Source organism: Arachis hypogaea, chromosome 16, assembly GCF_003086295.3.
Source record: "Arachis hypogaea cultivar Tifrunner chromosome 16, arahy.Tifrunner.gnm2.J5K5, whole genome shotgun sequence".
Lineage (NCBI taxonomy): Eukaryota > Viridiplantae > Streptophyta > Magnoliopsida > Fabales > Fabaceae > Arachis > Arachis hypogaea.
This window is the reverse complement of record NC_092051.1, coordinates 51,527,749-51,547,904: the sequence shown is the minus strand read 5'-3', so window position 1 is coordinate 51,547,904 and position 20,156 is coordinate 51,527,749. Positions and strand designations below refer to the sequence as shown.

At 37.1% G+C, this 20,156-nt stretch overlaps 1 protein-coding gene and 1 non-coding gene across 5 annotated transcripts in view; both read left to right on the top strand.

Moving 5' to 3' along the window:
* LOC114925576 (uncharacterized) overlaps positions 1-20,156 on the top strand; it is a 36,853-nt gene continuing 16,697 nt past the window's right edge. For all 4 annotated transcript variants that reach the window (XR_011874245.1, XM_072220532.1, XM_072220530.1 and 1 more), the window contains exons 1-3: positions 1-26; positions 338-642; positions 5,725-5,825. The gene's annotated coding sequence lies outside the window, so the exon portion shown is untranslated. The remainder of the gene's footprint in view (positions 27-337; positions 643-5,724; positions 5,826-20,156) is intronic.
* LOC112759999 (small nucleolar RNA R71) lies at positions 19,738-19,841 on the top strand. Its single transcript, XR_003180458.1, has one exon. It is a non-coding gene; the product is annotated as a small nucleolar RNA R71 (small nucleolar RNA).

The following is a 20,156-nucleotide window of genomic DNA, read 5'->3' as shown; positions in this document are numbered from 1 at the left end:
ACCCTCAAGCACCACTTGTAAACAAGGTAATAATAATATAATATTATTTTCATCGAAGTAACTTTTGAATGCATGAAATTTGGGTCACTACGTTGAACACTTCATCTATGTATATGTTCATTTGTTTTAAAATTTACTGCAGTACACAACTGGAGTAATAATATTATTGTTGCAATGCATGCTGAATTTTGCATTATTGCAGCATAGTAATTCTCTTTTCTTTCTTTTTTTTTTCTTTTAATTTATCTAGGATTTCGGATCGAAAGGTTTAGAGTTTATACTTTGTTATTTCAAATTAAATCATGAAGCATTATCACGCACTGTATGTCTATATTAGATTTGAGATGGCGCGAGGTAGAGAAGGCAATTCCGCTAAAGAAAAGAAGAGGAGATTTTGATAATAACATGGAAGAAAATATTAGCGACAGCAACAGAAAGAAGACGAACAAAATCCAGAGTCGTAGCAGCAGAACGAAGATGACTAAGATGAACATGGCGTGGAGCAAGATGATGACGAAATTATCAAAGATGAAGAAAAAGAAGTCGAGGAAGAAGTAGTAGCAGTAGATGAAGAAGGTTTAATCCATGGGTATTTTCTGAGTATATGGGATGATGCTCTTCTACTCCCTTCTACTCTCTAAGGTTTGTACTTGTACCTTTTCAATTTTAATGTTAATTATTTTAGCCTTTTGTGATTGAAAAATGATGTAATGTACTATATTGATTTTGTTTTAAAGTATTTCTTTTGTTTAAATATATTTTTAATTTTCTTCTACATTTTTAATGTCTTGTTTAAGTATTTCTTTTAAATAGTAAATGATGAGTATAAATAATGTAATTCTAACATCTAGATTAATATTTTAAAATAATATTGACATGTTTGTGGAAACCCCATAGAATAGCTGTTTTTTTTTTAAAATATAAAATTTTTTTTGTGGGGGGTTTTGAACCGCCACAAAACATTAACCAAGAACTGCCACAAAATGCTAGCACAGAACCCCACAAAAGGATAGAAAACCGTCACTAAATGACATTGTGGGGTTGTGAAAAACCGCACAAAGGAGCTCGTGCACTCAAATTTTGGAGATTTTTGAAACTGCCACAATTCTTTTTGTGGGGGTTTGAAACCTCCACAAGTAGGAAAAAAAACCTCCACAAATAAACAAAAATTATGTAGTGAAGGTTGGAGATTGTAACAAATGCCTAATTCTCTATGTGAGCAAGATATACAAAAGCAAGTACTATAGATTTTCATTCTTTCTAAAAGCAGAAACCGGGACAGAACCTATCATGGGCCTGGAGAAGCCTATTGGAAGGTAGAAAAAGTACTTGAGAAATGAGTAAGTGGAAAGTGGCAGAGGGATATTAATCAACATTTATGAGAAACTCATGGCTCGGAACTATTCAACCCAATCTCAATCCATCAACAAATCAACTCTCAATCAGATTTAAGATGGGTAAATCAATTACTCAACAACAATAGGTAATGGAATGCAGAACTCATTAGAAGCAATTTTAGAGCAGACATAGCCTTAGCAATCATGCAAACACAAATAGAAGAATCTGAGGAATACTACGTTACCTGGAGCCGTGACTCAAAAGGACAATATACGGTAGCTTCCGTCCCAGGTGGCTTTCAATTTCTACCATCAACCAGCAGAACAACTGTAACACCCTACCACACTGAGCTTTACGCTTAAGCCGTAAATCAAAGGTGGTGTGGTATTACGACCTCTACAATAATATGTATACATATAATAGCAGAAAGATTATATATACTAGGAGCTTGAAGAATAGATGAAATAAAAATCGTGAAATAAAAGCGCAACGCTCAAGAAACGAGTTAACTTGCGTGCTAAGGAACTATAATAATAAGCAAAGATAACAAAAGTAGGAATAGAGGGCCAAATATACAAAATCAAGCCTCCTAACTCAACCTGCGAAGTCAAGACTGGCCGGAGAATATTTACACCCATATATCACTACAACATTTTGGGTCATGGCTACGGTTTTTTGGTCATGGTAAAAAACCGTGACCGAAAAAAAAAAAAGCTATGGTCACGGTTTTTTTAGAAAAAGGGTGACCATAGAGTACCTATGGTCACGTTTTTTTTAAAAAAGGGTGGCCTAAAAGGGTCTATGGTCACGGTTTTGCGGGGGTGACCTAAAGGGGTCTATGGTCACGGTTTTTTACAGTGACCAAAAAGGGTTTATGGTCACGGGTTTTTCAAAAAAGGGTGACCTAAAAGGGTCTATGGTCACGTTTTGGAGGGTGGCCTAAAGTGGTCTATGGTCACGATTTTGGGGGTGGCCTAAAAGGGCCTATGGTCATGGTTTTGGGGTGACCTAAAGGTGTCTATGGTCACGGTTTTTTTACAGTGACCAAAAAGGGTCTATGGTCACGGGTTTTTCAAAAAATGGTGACCTAAAAGGGGTCTATGTCACGGTTTTAGGAGGTGGCCTAAAGTGGTTTATCGTCACGATTTTGGGGGTAGCTAAAAGGGTCTATGGTCACGGTTTTTTACGGTGACCAAAAAAGGTCTATGGTCACGGTTTTTTAAAAAAGGGTGACCATAGAGTACCTTGTCCAAAACGGCGTCATTTCTCTCCTTTTAAAAATTCACATTTTTTTTACCCAGACGACGTCGTGTAAACACCCTCCCTCCCCCAACCAAAATCCCTCATCCCCCTAACTTTCCCCATTCCCTTGTAAGTTCCCCCCAAATTTCCCCAATCCTTCAGCTCGTAAGTTCCTAAGTTAGGGTTAAAAAAAAATGAGAACTGGCCAAGCCTTCTTTCCTGCCCAGCCACGCACCCTCCTCCCCTCTCTCGTCGTGCAAAACCCAGTCGCCGGTCACCAGCTTCGAAGCCCACTGTCCGTTGTCGTCTTGTTCCAACCCGTGAAGCTGGGCATCAGCTCCGCTTTGCACACCGTCCGTCATTGGCGTCCGTTGGGTCATCCTGAAGCTTGTCTCGAAGCCTCAAACCCGTCGCCATTTGTGTCATCGTTGTGGAAACCTCAAAGCTCTCCCCAAATCTGCGAATCGCCAGCTTCACGGGCTTGGTGTAACAAGTGTCATTGTTGTGGAAGCCTCAAAGCTCTCCCCAAATCTACGAATCGCCAGCTTCATGGGCCTGGTTTACAAAGCCCTCAAAGCTCTTCGTGTTAGCACCTACTCACTCCATTGAGTATTCCAAGTAAGTTCTTTCTTTTCTTTTCTACAAACACTCTGTTGCGTTTAAGATCTGTGTTGATATTTTCTCTAAAGCATGCACCTTAACTTTGGCATCTTTCTTAATGCAATAATGATTATACGTGGATCTATTGTAATTTGAATTATATCTACAATCATGCTTTCAAATCTATGAATTTTATCCTGCAAAATTGATTAGCATTGCAATACAATGTTAGTACTCTGTAAGAAATATTTTGATACATAAAGCAAGTATTTTGATACATACATACATACACTTATCTTGAAGACAAAACCACTAAAGCATGATTTCTTACTCTTTCATGTTGGAATATATTGCAGACTTCTTCGACGTTCCATAGTCTTGTTTGTTGACCGCAATTTTTGCTAGACTCTTCATGAATGATTTTCCAACACATTTTTTTAATCAAGCTATGCATTTTTATATATTTTTCATTATTATATGAATAAATACTTATAAGAGAATTGTCTGATAGGCTTTTATCCCTATGTCTGCAAAGAAACCACAAGAATTTAATTAGTTTAGTTTTTGCAATTAGCTAAGTTTTTTCAATTGATCTCATAATTTCAATTCTAATGAGCATTGATCTACATTCAGAGAGTCCCTTTAGGGTTGCTTTTTAGCTATATATCATATCCTATGATTCTAATTGAAAGTGTACTAATACATATAGGGATACCCTGTAACCGAAGCATAATAAATGGAATGCAAGTTTGACTTTTAACTTTCAACTTTTAAGGCTTGTAATTTGTTCATTTATTAGCTAGGGCATATGCTTGTAATCTATTGTAGCACTACTGCTGTTGCTGCTTCTATTAATATGTCTAGTTATTTTAGAGGAATATTATGTATGATGCATTTATGCTTGTCTCTCATTACATTCTCCTTTTAAATGCGGCTGTTTTTTTTATAGTTTTAGTATATAAGTTTTCTAATTCCTAATTTAGTACTTTATTCTATTTAGGATCATGTAATTGTTTAATGTTTTCCATGTGAAATGTGTGTCTTGGTATCATCTACTCTATTCTTAGTGCTTCAAATGAATGCTATGCTACCCTATTCTACTGCTTCAAATGAATGCTATGCTGCAGATGTTTGGTGAAAAAAGCTTTTGAGAAAATATTGGAAAAGTTTAATTTCCTTTACAATCAGGGCATGTCTTCTAGTTTAGGATGCTTTAGGTGGGAGTGATTGAAAAAGTTACTGGTTAATCTGAGGGAATTTGGACATTGTGAGAGTTAAATAATTTGCATCAGTTTGTGGATCATGTATTTTTTATCATCTATAGGAAGTATCTATTTGAATGTTTTGAGTTATAAAATAGAATAAAACTAAGGAGCTTGCTATCTTCTGCGATGCAGAAGTTGGTCTTGTTATATTCTCCAGCACTGCAAAAACTTTATGAATATGCAAACACAAGATTTCAACTTTCAACCATACTTCATCTAATTCATTCCATCTTAATTAATAACCTTAATATATATATATATATATATATATTTGATTTGTATGTGCTTATTATTATATATATAGTCTTATTAAGCTGATAATTAGTACATGATTTATCATAATAATATTATTGATGATTATGCATGACCGAAATCTTATATATCGATAGCCTTGTTACATTTCTAATTAACAACTTATAACAAGCTTTATAAGCTTAATAAAGCTAAGCCCTATTCTGTGTTCATCCGAAGACATAGCTGCAGAGAGAAGAGATCTAGTATCTTAATTAACTAGTATTCATCAGATACTTATTTTTTTTAGTCAATAGTCTTAAATTTGACTTTTGAGAATGAAAAAAATGGGGTTAAAAGAACTAGCTATATCCTTATTATAGGATCTTAAATACTCTAATAAAATTGTCTTTTCATATATAAATATGTTTAAAACAGATAGCTTCTGTCATTTTACTTTTCATGCATTATTACTACTTCCATCTTAAGTAAGTATATTAAACTGCAGAACTAACATTGAGAAAACTTTTCCTAGTCATGAAAATCAATTATATGGTTTATTCTATAATGATGATATACATAATTTGTTCAAAGAAGAAATATATTCATATATAATGTTTGGGGTATAGACCTTTTTTATCCTGCTCATATATAAGCTAATATAAGCTAAGGAGCAAGGATATCTCAAGATATTAGCTATCAATTATTATAGTAAGATTGTTTATATACTTCGATTTCGTTAACATAATAATTTCAGATTATTTAAGGATTTTTGTATCTATTTTTTATTTTTCAAATAGGTCTGTGTTTCCCAAGATATTTCTAATTATTGATATGTAAATCTTCAATTGTTAAATTGCATATATTTTCCAGAACATGTTTGATTATGTCTCATTTTAAGACTGATTATTTTCAAGAAGTTTAAAATAGAAATTATCTTGTATTTTATATTAATTCAGGATTAATATTTATTAAGTGATTATTTTGTTTACCTACTATTGAATGTTCTTTACCTTCCTTTGATTTTTTTGTTTTGTTTTGTATACAGGATTATTTTTTTGGACTGGTAAAGACAAAAGGAGTTTACTAGTTGTTGTGGCACAGTGCATAACAACTTCAAATGGCATCTCAAAATAAAGGAACTAAGCAGTAAGTTTATATCATTCTTGTCATATAAAATAATTTGATCTTCTATTTATTTAGGTAGTAAGTGTGTATATGGTAGCTAAATTGTCACTATAATTGACTTATTAGATCATATTTAGTAAGTTTAGATATTTGTATTATTAGATTTAATCATGTTTTGTCAAAAGATTGGATGGATTCACCAAGATTGAGAACGAGTACATAGACAGTGTAAATAGTTTTTTAGAGTTTGCCTTCGTAATTGGAAAACCAGTTGGAAAAGAAATCCAATGTCCGTGTGCAAAGTGTGAAAACACTTATTGGCATGAACGAGACGACGTATATGAGCATCTTATTTGCTATGGGTTTGTCGAAGGTTATAAACGATGGATTAATAATGGGGAATCAGTAATCCCAATAGTTGTAGATAGTGACATGGATGATCGAGGTGGCCTTGATGATATTGACGGGTTGATGCATGATGCATTCGAAAATACAGCAAATCTTGAAGAAGGGAACAGTAGGTTGAATGAAGATGTGAAGAGATTTTATAAGCTAGTAGACGAAGCAGGTCTAGAATTATACCCGAATTGTACTACTGGATTTTCGAGATTATCATTTATCATTCATCTTTATCACTTGAAGTGTTTGCATGGTTGGAGTAACACATCTTTTACCTTCCTCTTGGAGTTATTGAAAGAAGCTATACCTGATTTGAACATTCCCACTTCTTTTAATAAAGCTAAGAATATGGTTAAAGACTTGGGTCTTGACTATGAAAGATTGATGCATGTCCTAATGACAGCATGCTGTATCGAAATGAGTACATAAATGACTCAGTTTGCCATATCTGTGGAGAGTCTCGATATAATCAGACTCCGACTACGGACGGCAACAAAGATGACTTTGCGCTTCCGAATAAAGTTCATAAGGTTGCTGCGAAAACCTTAAGATACTTTCCTTTGATACTAAGGCTTAAAAGGATTTTTATGTGCCCAAACACAGCAGAGGCGTTGAGGTGGCATGATGAGCAGCGTTTGAAAGACGGTTGCATAAGGCACGCTGCTGACGGCCAAGCATGGAAGAACTTGGATAGTCGCTACCCAAACTTTTCAAAAGAACTTCGCAACTTGAGGCTTGGTTTGGCAAGTGACGGTTTTAATCCTTTTCGAACTATGAACGTGTCACATAGCACATGGCCAGTTGTCTTAATGGTGTACAACCTTTTCCCTTGGATGTCCATGAAGTCAGAATATTGCATGCTCTCTTTACTCATACCTGGACCTTGTTCACCAGAAAATAATATTGATATTTTTTTGCAACCATTGATCGAAGAGCAGAAGGAGCTATGGGTGTCAGGGATAGATACATATGATTCTTTTAAGAATGAAACTTTTTAAATGCATGATGCACTTCTTTGGACAATCAATGATTTTCCAGCGTATGTGATGTTGTCCGGTTGGAGTACGAAAGGGAAGTTAGCTTGCCCTTGTTGTAACCATGATACTTCTTTTTGTTACTTCAAAAATAGCTAAAAGACAGTTTACATGGACCATAGGAGATTTTTGCCAGTTGATCATGCATGGAGGTCTAACAAGAAATCTTTTAATGGAAAAACAGAATTCAGGGTCCACCACGAATGTTAACAGGTGAAGAGGTCTAGATATGCTAAAGTCAGTAGATAATGCCTCTGGGAAGACACAAAGCAAAAGTAAAGGCCAATGGAAAAAAAAGATTAATCTTTTTTGAGTTACCATATTGGTAGCATTATATGATCAGGCACAACCTTGATGTAATGCATATCGAAAAAAACATAGTCGGCAGTATAATTGGTACCTTATTGGATATTCCTGGAAAGATAAAGGATCATGCGAAAGCTTGTTATGATCTTAAGGAGATGGGCATTCGAAAGAATCTTCACCCAATAAATACGAAGGATGGCAAAAGAACTAAACTTGCTAGAGCATGCTTCTCCATGACCAAAGGGGAGAAATCCATTTTTTGTGAGGTTTTGAAGAAAACAAAATTGCCTGATGGAAGTGCTTCAAACATTTCTCGTTGTGTACAACAAGAAGAGAGAAAGCTTTACGGTTACAAGACTCATGATGCTCACTTCATGTTGCATTACCTGTTGCAAATACCAATCAAGAGCATTCTTCTAGATCATGTTGCTGTTCCTCTAGTTCGCTTTTGTTCCTTTTTTGTCGGCTATGTCAAAAGGAAATCTCTTTAGAAGAGATTAATGGTTTGGAGTCAGAGATTGTAGAGACTTTGTGTCAGTTGGAGAGGATTTTTCCCTACCTTTTTTGATATAATGGTTCATTTGCCTATTCATTTAGCTAATGAATTAAGGTTAGGTGGTCTTGTCCAGTTTCGATGGATGTATCCGATTAAGAGATACATGTGCACACTAAAAGGGTATGTACGTAATAGAAGTCGTCCAGAAGGATCAATTGCGGAGGGTTATTTGGCTGAAGAGTGTTTAACTTTTTGTTCAAGATATTTGCATGAGGGAGTGAAAACAAAATTCAATAGAGTATCTCAGAATAATGATGAAGGCACTTCAACTAAAGATCCTGATTCAAATTTGTTCACAAACAAGGAAAGTCCATTGGGTGGAAAAAAAAGGGCAACTAATTATTTTGGACGAGAAGTCACTCCTTCAAGCTAATGCATATATATTGAACAATTGTGTTAACGTGGAGCCTTACGTGAGGTAAATTTGCACTTCACATTAGTTCTATTCTTTAGACTAATTTTGGTAGTATTACGTAATAATATACATCCCTTGTAGAGAACATGGTGAGCAACAAAAGCAAGACAAGAGGAAGCGGAAGTGGAACGTCGTTAAAGATCAGAATGAAGACTTTATAGAATGGTTTACAGGACGTGCCATGAAGGATGATGTTCCCAGTTGGATACGACAGTTGGCTAAGGGTCCAAATAAAGTTGCAAAATCATTTTTTGCTTATGTCGTCAATGGGTACAGATTTTATACTAAGCGGCGAGAAGTGATGCGAAAAACGCAAAATAGTGGTGTCACTGTGGTGGCTAAAACTACAAGCTTTGCGAGTGTTAAGGACAAAAAACCAATCAAGGCCAATATAAGATATTATGGTAGAATCATGGATATTATTGAGTTAGACTATTATAGCCAATTTAAAGTTGTGTTATTTAAGTGTGAGTGGTTTATGGGTGAGGAAGATGATTATGGTTTGACATATGTTCATTTCAACAAAAGATGTTACCAAGACGAACCATTTGCGTTGGCAAGCCAAGCACACCAGTGCTTTTATGTGAAAGATCCATATATTCTCCAAAAGCATTATGTGATGAAAATGGTTCCAAGAGACTTGTTTAACATTGGTGTCCAATTACAGTTTGACCCTAACATAAGAGAGCCACATGAATCGGCGAATAGTCCGATACCCTTAAGTGATATTGGTGAGGTAGACTTGGTTAGACAGGGTGTGCAACCTACTATTGTTGATGTGACACCGAACAAGATCAAACCCAAAGACAAAGAAATAGGGTCTGATGATTTTGACAGCGATGCTGAAATTGAGGTAGTACACAAATTGTCCATGATGCTTTATTTTTAACTTATTTTCAAATGCATTACCATAGCCCTCTACCCAAAAAAAGCCTGGTGCTTAATATGAACCAAGAGTGAAAATTTGGAGAAAGATATAAGGTGTTCCACCAGGCATCTATATAATCATAATAAGAGTAGTACTGTGGTTCAAATTTTCTAGTAAAACTTTTACAATGAAAGGGAGGGTTTTCCCATTCTGATAATGTCATTACTTTCATAATCTTAATTTTTGAGAATATTGTATCTTTTGCGGTTTAGTCTTTATTATGAGTTAATTCAATTGATCCTGTGTCTACTAGGATAAATTCATAAAAGGTTCGGGTTTTTTGGATGTTTGTTGGAGGATAGTGAAAAGTATTTGGAAAAACTGTTTTATAAAGGATTCTTCTATCCATCTTAAACCATTCTTTCTCTAAAGCCATTATTTTTAGAGGTATGCATTTGTCATGATAAGGATGTTCTTCAGATAATGGTTTAGTTTCAAACAAATCTGATGGCTGCAATAATATATATCTGTTAACTGTAGGGACCTCATATAAGCTTTTAGTTGATGCTGATGATTTTTCACTTTTAACAACCTATGACATAGTCAAGGGTTTGATAGATAATTGTTTATCTTGTAGTGGAGTTGCTAGTTGGTCCATAATCTTCACTGCTTGCATGTTTCTTACTCATTTATACCTTGCAAAAATTCTCTTTTAGAAAATCAGGTAATGCATTTGATTCTCCTTTAATATGCTCAATAGAAAAATCAAAGCATGATAATATAGCTTGCTATCTAGCAAATATTTGTTTAGAAACTAGATTTTTAACATCATTTTTTAATACACTAGGGGCTGCTTTGCAATTAGTTCTGATTAAGAAGGTTCTATTGAATAAGTCTTCTTGAAAATGTGAAACACATAAGACAATGGCTAATATTTCTTTTTTAATAGTAGCATAATTTTTCTGGGCTGAATTCCATACACCCGAATGATATTTAACTATTTGTTCTTTTGAGGAGTTTGGAAGAACTTGTTTAAGTATTCCTCCATACCCTAATTCGGAGGCATCTGTTTCTACGATTAGACTTGCCTTAGGGTCTGGTATACTCAAACAAGGAATTTTTTTTACTAAATATTTAATTTTTTGAACTATTTTAGACATGTCTTTTGTCCAAGGAGGGGGCTGTTTTCTTAGCCTTTTATACAAAGGTTCACATAAAGTTCGTATTCCTAGTAGAAATTCAGCTACATAATTAAGACATCCTAAAAATCTTTGTAATTGTTTTTTGTCGATAATTTCATTCGGAAATTTTTCTGCAAATTCAACAGATCTCTTAATCGGAGTAATTGTTCCTTGGAAAATTTCATATCCTAGAAACCTTACTTTTGTTATAAATATGTTCATTTTCTTTTCAGATAGGACAAGACCATTTTTTTTATAATATTAATAAAATTTTCTAGGTGTTGAATATGCTGGTTTATTCCTTTAGAATATACAAGAACATCATCTAGGTAGATGATGCACATAAACTAGTTATGCTACGATTTAGGAAATTGCACGATCGGCAAAATTCCTTCCGGCAAGTGCACCGGTTATCGTCGTCAAGTAAAAACTCACAATAGAGTGAGGTCGAATCCCACAAGGATTGGTTGAGTGAGCAATTCGGATTAGAAGTGTGTTCTAGTTGAGCGGAATCAAGAATTGAGATGATAATTGCGGAATGTAAAATTGGCGGGAAAAGTAAATGACAAGAAAATTAAATGGCTGAATCTTAAATTGCATGAATTAAAGAGCAGAATGTAAATTGCTGAAATTAAAAGGGAATGGGGATGATTGCAAGAATTGAATTGCAGAATGTAAAGAGAAAGTGGAAATCAGAAATGGGGAATTCATTGGGTTTAGGAGATATTGAAATCTCCGAATCAAAACATGTAAATCTCTTCCTCAACCAATGCATTCATTAAATTTTGCTTGGCAATCTTATATGATTGGATCCCAATTCCTTGGCTCACCAATGCTCTCTAAAAACAAACAAATTCCCAATCCCTTGGTTTAAATGTTCATAAGAAGAGATGATGCTTGATCACTGATTATACCACACAATTTCATGAACCACAATTTGGTAGGATTACATGTCACAATATCCATCCAAACCCCAATCCAATCCACTGTGAGAAAGCTTCTCTAGCATGAATCCTCCATTCCTTTCCCAAGGCTCCGAAGGATTCCAAATATGAGTAGTCTCTTTCCCAAGACAACTACTCAATGGAATTAGATCGAGAAGCTTTCTAACAAATTTCAAGAGAAAAGATTGAAGAAGAAGATAAACTATTATTGATTCATTGAATTACAATAGAGCTCCCTAACCCAATGAAAGGGGGTTTAGTGAATCATAGCTCTGAATTCAATTACAAAGAAAAGGAAACTAGCTAAAAGTGAAAGTAAAAGTCCCCTCTAACTTAACTTCTATCCTATTTATACACTTTCTATATTGAGCTTCAGTTGTGCTTCTTGGGCTTTGAGGCCTCTCCTTGCTTTTCTTTTGCCTTGGGTTTATGATCCATAATCTTGATGAGGTTGTTGATCCAAGTCCTGTAACATTTATTGAGCCAACTTAGTGATAATCAAATAATGACACATGACTCAATAAATTGAGATTTCAAACTCATCAATCCTTCAGGCCCAATCCCATAAACCATGATATTCAATTGGGTTTCATACCAAAGTAAGTTTAAGTTAATAATTGTGCTCAAAGACTAACTTAAATCACAATATTTTTGGCCCAGAAACCCTTTTCAAGAGTGGCGTTTAAGTTGTAGTTTAAGCTTAAACTGCAACTTAAACGCCAGACACTTCCAGTGAGGCCATTTGTAGAGGCACGTTTAAGCTTTAGTTAAGGTTAAACTGAAGCTTAAACGTGGAAATGGAAGAAGGTAGCCCTGGAGAGTAATGTAGTCGAACACGTTTAACCTCCAGTTTAAGGTTAAACTGGAGGTTAAACGTGGAAAGGGAATGAGGCATCCTGGAGGTCGAACACGTTTAACCTCCAGTTTGAGGTCAAACTGGAGGTTAAACGTGGAAAGGGGTGGAGGCATACTGGAGGTCGAACACGTTTAACCTCCAGTTTGAGGTCAAACTGGAGGTTAAACGTGGAAGCTTGGAATGGTGGCCCTGGAGGTGTCGAACACGTTTAACCTCCAGTTTGGGGTCAAACTGGAGGTTAAACGTGGAGGTGGAGAGAGCAACCCTGGAGTGAAAGAAAACGTCGAACACGTTTAAGCTCCAGTTTGAGTCAAACTGGAGCTTAAACGTGGAAGCTTGGAGAGAGCAACCCTGGAGTGGAGAAACTATCGAACACGTTTAAGCTCCAGTTTGAGTCAAACTGGAGCTTAAACGTGGAATGGCCCCTGGTACTCTTCCTGGTTCTGGCGTTTAACCTCCAGTTTGAGGTCAAACTGGAGGTTAAACGTGGAACTCCTCCCTGGGTGGCATACTCATTCTGGCGTTTAACCTCCAGTTTGAGGTCAAACTGGAGGTTAAACGTGGAGTGCTCCTTAAGTGAGGCTTTTCATTCTGGCGTTTAACCTCCAGTTTGAGGTCAAACTGGAGGTTAAACTTCAATCCCAGCATTACTTATCCTTCATGATTTTGGCGTTTAAGCTCCAGTTTAGGCTTAAACTGGAACTTAAACTCCACATGTGATATTCAAGCTTCCTTTATTGATTTTGTTGCTTCCTTGCTTAGCCTCTTCTTCCCTGAAATCATCCAAACAATTGCATCAAAGTCTTGCAAAATTCCATGAGAAATCTTTCATTCATAGCATTTAAGTAATATAACTAAAACTCATGGAATTTGCATCAAAATCATATTGTTTGGGATGGTTCATTACTTTGTTCTACATTTACCATTTTTGGTCACTTTAAGCTCAAGAAAATGCATAAAACAACTAAAACTAACAGAAAAATGCTAGTGAAACTAGCCTATGATGCCTTGGCATCACAACACCAAACTTAATACTTGCTTGTCCCTAAGCAAGTCCTGAGTTATTTGAGAAGAAAGTATGAACAGAAAGTAATTACATTGGCTATATTAGCAAGCATTTGAAGTTCATCAGAAGGGTTCTATGCAGAAAGTTGCAGCATCACTTTTTCATACTTATCAGGTAGGATTATCACTTTTTCATTGCATCCATCAAAAATTGCTATGGCCTCCTGTTATTCTTATGTCTTTGGCACTTTTCTTTTGTTTTTCTTTTCTTTTTCTTGGAGCTTCTTTTGCTCCTTGTTTGCTTAGTGTCATGTGTTGCACAAGCCTTTGGCATTTTCTTTTTCTTATCAGTGCACTACACATATCCACCTTAGGCATTTTAGTTCACATTTCTTCTTGAGACATTGGTGCCCAGCACCTCTTTGTGTGACTAAATGTTTTGTGTTTAGGTTGCTCTTGATAATGGACTTTTGGTTGATAATCCCGGGTTAGTTAACCCAAGTTACCAAGTGTTGAAACACTCCTCAGAACCTATTCATCCAAGCATATCCTTAATACAAAAACACCACAGGCATTTGTCTCAGAAGTTCAAACCATTGGTGCCTAGCTTATTTTCTCAATTTTTTTTGCTTTTTGGTTGCCTTTTTCCGTGGCTTTTTCTTCTCCTTTTTCTTTCTTTTTCATGGCCAAAGACATTTATTCATCAAGATCCATAGACAATTTTTACTTCTACATAAAAAATGATAATTCTACACTCTAATTTTTGTGATGTGACTAAACAATCAAGCATGCATACCACCACTTAATTCTACTTGATTTGTCACTAATTTAGCCAAGTTACTTTTGTTCAAACTTTTCTTTTATTTTTGAAACAGAACAAGCATGGCACGCACTTGTTTAAGAAGGTGAAGTTATATCCAAACATCTAGGCATTCACTTTATTCAAAGCAATTAACAAACAGACATACTAAAACAAACTACACATTCCAAAAAGATTCAACATTTACAGTTTAAACCAGAACACGCATGCTTTTGTTTGGCCTTTTTAAAGAATTATCAAGGAATAATACCACCTTGTGAAATTCCTTGTTTTCTCTTTGTTGACAGGAAACACTTTGATTTCTCCTTCTTCTTCCTAAATGTTGCTTCATGCTTTAAGGTTCTTGTATCCTTTCCTGCAAAGAGTAATGAAGTTGCTTGCTCCTCAAGCACTTAAGTGGTTAGCTCAACTATGTGTGGGTAAGCATCGGATTCTTAAGTTGGTGTGTGAACACCAAACTTAGTCTCCCACTTACTTCTCTGTGTTCTTTGAATCCTTGAGTTATCTTGGAATGATGTTGCTACTAAGGGTTTTAAGCATTTCTGTGACTGCTTAGAATAGTTGTTCCTTTCACATAATTCAAAGGTTGTTGTGTTCAGTTGATCTTTATGGTGGAACACCAAACTTAGAGTCACACATTCCCCTTTGACTTATGGATCCATGAATTCATTGTTTGGTGTGAAACACCAAACTTAATTCTTTGCAATGCACAGAAACTACTTTACCCTTTTTATTGAAACAAATAAAAGAAACAGCAACAAGGTATTACCTCAGGTTGGGTTGCCTCCCAACAAGCGCTTCTTTAACGTCATTAGCTTGACGGTCAGCTTCCTCAGTTGAGGTGATATTTAACTTTGTCCTTCTCCTCCACATCTCCCAAGTAATGTTTGAGTCTTTGACCGTTAACAATGAAGGTTCGTTGTGACTTTTCTTCCATGATTTCTACTTGTCCATAATTGGAGACCTTGGTGACAAGGAATGGTCCAGACCACCTTGATTTTAGCTTCCCTGGAAATAGCTTCAGCCTAGAATTGTAGAGCAATACTTTTTGCCCTTCTTCAAATTTCCTTGGGGCTATGTTGCTGTCATGCTTCTTCTTTGCTCTTTCTTTGTAAATTTTGGCATTCTCATAAGCTTCCGCTCTGAATTCTTCCAACTCTTGAATTTGCAACATCCTTCTTTCTCCAGCGGCTTTGTTATCCAAGTTCAGAAGTTTCAAGGCCCAGTATGCCTTGTGCTCCAACTCCAGTGGCAGATGACAAGCTTTTCCATATACTAGTTGGTAAGGCGACATTCCAATTGGTGTTTTGAAAGCTGTCCTATATGCCCAAAGAGCATCATCTAGCTTAATCGACCAGTCCTTCCTTGAAGTTCCCACAGTCTTTTCCAGGATTCTTTTGAGTTCTCTGTTAGATATTTCGGCTTGCCCACTTGTCTGTGGATGGTATGGTGTGGCTACCCTGTGTTTGACTCCATATTTTAGAAGCAATGCCTCTAATGGTTTGTTGCAGAAGTGGCTTCCTCCATCACTGATGATTGCTCTTGGAACCCTAAAACGGCAAAAAATGTGTTTTCTGAGGAAGTTCATGACTACCTTATTATCATTGGTTGGAGTTGCTGTTGCTTCAACCCATTTGGAGACATAGTCTACTGCCACAAGAATGTAATTGTTTGAGTATGAGGAGGGAAATGGTCCCATGAAATCTATCCCCCACACATCAAACAATTCAAGTTCCAGAATGAATTGTTGTGGCATTTCATTTCTTCTTGGCAAGTTCCCAGCTTTCTGGCATTCATGGCAGTGCTTCACTAATTCTTTTGCATCTTTGAAGATAGTGGGCCAATAAAAACCACACTGCAACACCTTAGCTGCTGTTCTTTCTCCTGCAAAGTGCCCTCCATAAGTGGAGCCATGGCAGTCCCATAAAACTTCCCTTCCTTCTTCCTTGGATATGCATCTTCTGAGTATGCCATCGGAACATTTTTTGAACAAGTATGGTTCGTCCCAGATGAAGTATTTGGCATCATTTACCAATTTCTTCCTTTGATGTTTGTTAAATTCCAAAGGTAAACTCCCAGTGGCTTTGAAATTTGCTATGTCTGCAAACCAGGGTGCTTTGTGAATTACCATGAGTTGTTCATCAGGAAAGCACTCATTTACATGTGTGCTTTGTGTGCTTCCTTCTTCACATGGTATCCTTGATAAATGATCTGCCACCTTGTTTTCTACACCCTTCTTGTCTTTGATTTCAATGTCAAATTCCTGCAACAAAAGAACCCATCTAATAAGTCTTGGTTTAGATTCTTGTTTAGCAAGTAAATATTTTAAAGCTGAATGATCAGTGAAGACAATGACTTTAGATCCAATGAGATAAGATCTAAATTTGTCAAATGCAAAGACTATTGCCAAGAGTTCTTTTTCAGTGGTTGTGTAATTCTTTTGGTTAGCATTCAAGACTTTACTGGCATAATAAATCACATGCACCAAATTGTTTTTCCTTTGTCCTAACACGGCCCCAATAGCAAGGTCTGATGCATCACACATCAGTTCAAAAGGTAAGTTCCAATCAGGTGGGGCAATGATAGGTGCAGAGGAAAGTTTTTGCTTCAAAAGATCATAGGCTAGCATGCAATTTTTATCAAATACAAAGGGTGTATCAGAGACGAGCAAGTTACTCAAAGGTTTTGCTATTTTAGAAAAGTCTCTAATAAACCTTCTGTAAAAACCAGCGTGTCCCAAAAAGCTTCTAACTGCCTTGACATTACTAGGTGGAGGTAGTTTTTCAATGATTTCCACCTTAGCTCTGTCCACCTCCATGCCTCTATTAGAGATTTTGTGGCCAAGGACTATTCCTTCTGTGACCATGAAATGACACTTTTCCCAGTTTAATACTAGGTTAGTCTCTTGGCACCTCTTAAGCACCAAGGCAAGGTGGTGTAGGCAGCTGGGAAAAGAATCCCCAAACACAGAAAAATCGTCCATGAAGACCTCAATAAATTTTTCAATCATGTCCGAAAAGATGGACAGCATGCATCTTTGGAAAGTGGCAGGTGCATTGCACAACCCAAAGGGCATGCGTCTATAAGCAAAAACTCCATATGGACAAACAAATGATGTTTTCTCTTGATCACTAGGATCAACTACTATTTGGTTGTAGCCCGAATATCCATCCAAGAAGCAATAGTAAGCATGTCCGGCAAGCCTTTCAAGCATCTGATCCATGAATGGGAGTGGGAAATGATCTTTTCTGGTGGCTTCATTAAGTTTCCTGTAGTCTATGCACATCCTCCATCCAGTAACGGTTCTTGTGGGTATGAGTTCGTTCTTCTCATTTGGAACCACAATTATGCCACCTTTCTTGGGCACTACATGGATGGGACTAACCCATGGGCTATCAGAAATGGGGTAGATTACCCCTGCCTGCCATAACTTCCTCACTTCCTTTTGTACCACTTCTTTCATGACGGGATTCAATCTTCTTTGAGCTTGAATGGAGGGTCTAGCATCTTCTTCTAACAAGATTTTATGCATGCATATGGATGAACTTATCCCCTTCAAATCAGCTAGGGTCCATCCAATGGCATCTTGATGAGTTTGCAGCACCTTGATCAATTCTTCTTCTTGTTCTTGGCTCAAGGCCGAGCTAATGATAACAGGGTGACTCTCATCACTACCCAAGTATGCATACTTGAGATTAGGGGGCAATGCTTTGAGCTCAGGTTTTGGTGCTTCCTTTTCTTCTTTCACTTTCTCTGGCCTGCTTAGCATAGTTGTGTCATCATCCTTGATATCACTAACTTCAATATCCTTGGTGAACTCCTCCTCTGCCACTTCCTTTATTGTTTCCTCAAAAGTTTCTTGTACTGCAATGTCCACTACATCAACCCTCATGCATTTCCTTAGTGATTCTGATGGATAGCTCATTGCCTTGAATACATTAAACACCAATTTCTCATCATGGAGTCTAAGGGTGAGTTCACCCTTTTGTACATCTATGATGGCTCCAGCAGTAGCTAGGAAGGGTCTTCCCAGAATTATTGAAGCTTTGGCTTCTTCCTCCATATCTAACACCACAAAATCAGCAGGAAATATAAATTCTCCCACTTTCACCAACAAATCCTCAACTATCCCATGAGGGAATTTAAAAGTTCGATCTGCCAATTGGAGGGCCATTCTTGTTGGTTTGGCTTCTTCAATCTTCATTCTTCTCATCATTGTTAGCGACATCAAATTGATGCTGGCCCCTAAATCACACAAGGCCTTCTCCACCATGACTTCTCCTATAATACAGGGGATTTGGAAACTGCCTGGGTCCTTCAATTTCTGAGGCAATTTGTGCTGAATGATGGCACTGCATTCTTCAGTTAACAACACAGTTTCCTCATTTCTCCAGCTTCTCTTCTTGGTCATTAATTCTTTTAAGAATTTTGCATAGAGTGGCATTTGCTCTATTGCCTCAGCAAAGGGAATGTTGATTTGAAGCTTCTTGAAAATCTCCAAGAACCTGGAGAATTGGCCATCCTTTTCACTTTTCATCAAACGTTGAGGATAAGGTGCTTTAGGTGTATAAGGCTTCAAGACCTCTTTTTCTTTTTCTTTTGTTGCAAACGGTGTAACAGATTGTCCTTGTTCTTTGTCTTTCACATTTTCCTTTGCTTCATCCTCTGTGGTTTCCCTTGAAATATCCTTTAGATTCTTTCCACTTCTGAGTGTTATGGCCTTACATTCCTCCCTTGCAATAGCCTTGGCAGCATGAGAACTGCTTGTCCCAGGGGCTTGCTTAGTCAAATACAAAATTTGATTTTCTAGCTTCTGGATGGCAGCTCCTTGGTTTTGCAAGTTAGAATTTACTTCTTCCTTAAAAGCCTTCAATTCAATTATGTCTTGGCTCATGGTTGCAAGCATTCCTTCCATCCGGTTTAATTGATCTTGAAATTGTTGGTTCGAATTAGGTTGGGTATGTTGATTATTTTGGCCGTGATATGATGATTGGGGGTAAGTGTTTTGTGTGGCTTGGTATGATCTTTGGTTGGAGTTTTGGTATGAGGAATTGTTTTGTTGGTTGTGGTTGTAAGGTTTGTGGTTTTGTGGTTGGGTTTGTTGGTTTCCCCACCCAAAGTTTGGGTGGTTTCTCCAGCCTGGGTTGTAAGTGTTGGAGTGTGGATCATATGATTGCCTTTGTTGGTTTCCCACATAATTGGCCTCTTCCCAATCACCTCCTTCAATGCCTTCTTCCTCTTGATCTTGTGTGTGTATTGCAGCCACTTGCTTTGTTTCTAATTGCCTGGTAAGCTCTGCTAGTTGCTTGGCAAACACCTTGTTTTGGGCTAGAATTGTATCCACATGGTTCAGCTCCATGACTCCCTTAGTGTTGTGCCTTTCTGATGCATAGTAGTACTCATTCTCAGCCACTGTCTCGATCACTTCAATGGCTTCTTCCACGGTCTTTTTCTTGTTCAATGAACCTCCTGATGAATGGTCTACAGCCTTCCTTGATTCATAAGAGAGCCCATCATAGAAGATGTGCAATTGCACCCAATCATGGAACATGTTTGGTGGGCATTTCCTTGTCAAGTCCTTGAATCTCTCCCATGCCTCGTAGAGAGTTTCACCATCTTGTTGTCTAAAAGTTTGGACCTCAGATCGAAGCCTATTGACCTTTTGTGGAGGGTAGAAACGTGCCAGAAACTTGCCTTCCACCTCATCCCATGTGGTTAGACTCCCCCTTGGGAATGATTCCAGCCACTTAGCTGCCTTGTCCCTAAGTGAAAATGGGAACAAGAGCAGTTTATAGGCATCTTCCTGGACTCCATTGGACTTCACAGTGTCACAAATTCTCAGGAACTTTGTGAGATGTTGGTTTGGGTCTTCATTAGCACTTCCTCCAAAGGAACAATGATTTTCCACCAATGATATTAGCTGTGGCTTGAGCTCAAAATTGTTGGCCTGAATGGGTGGTTTCTGGAT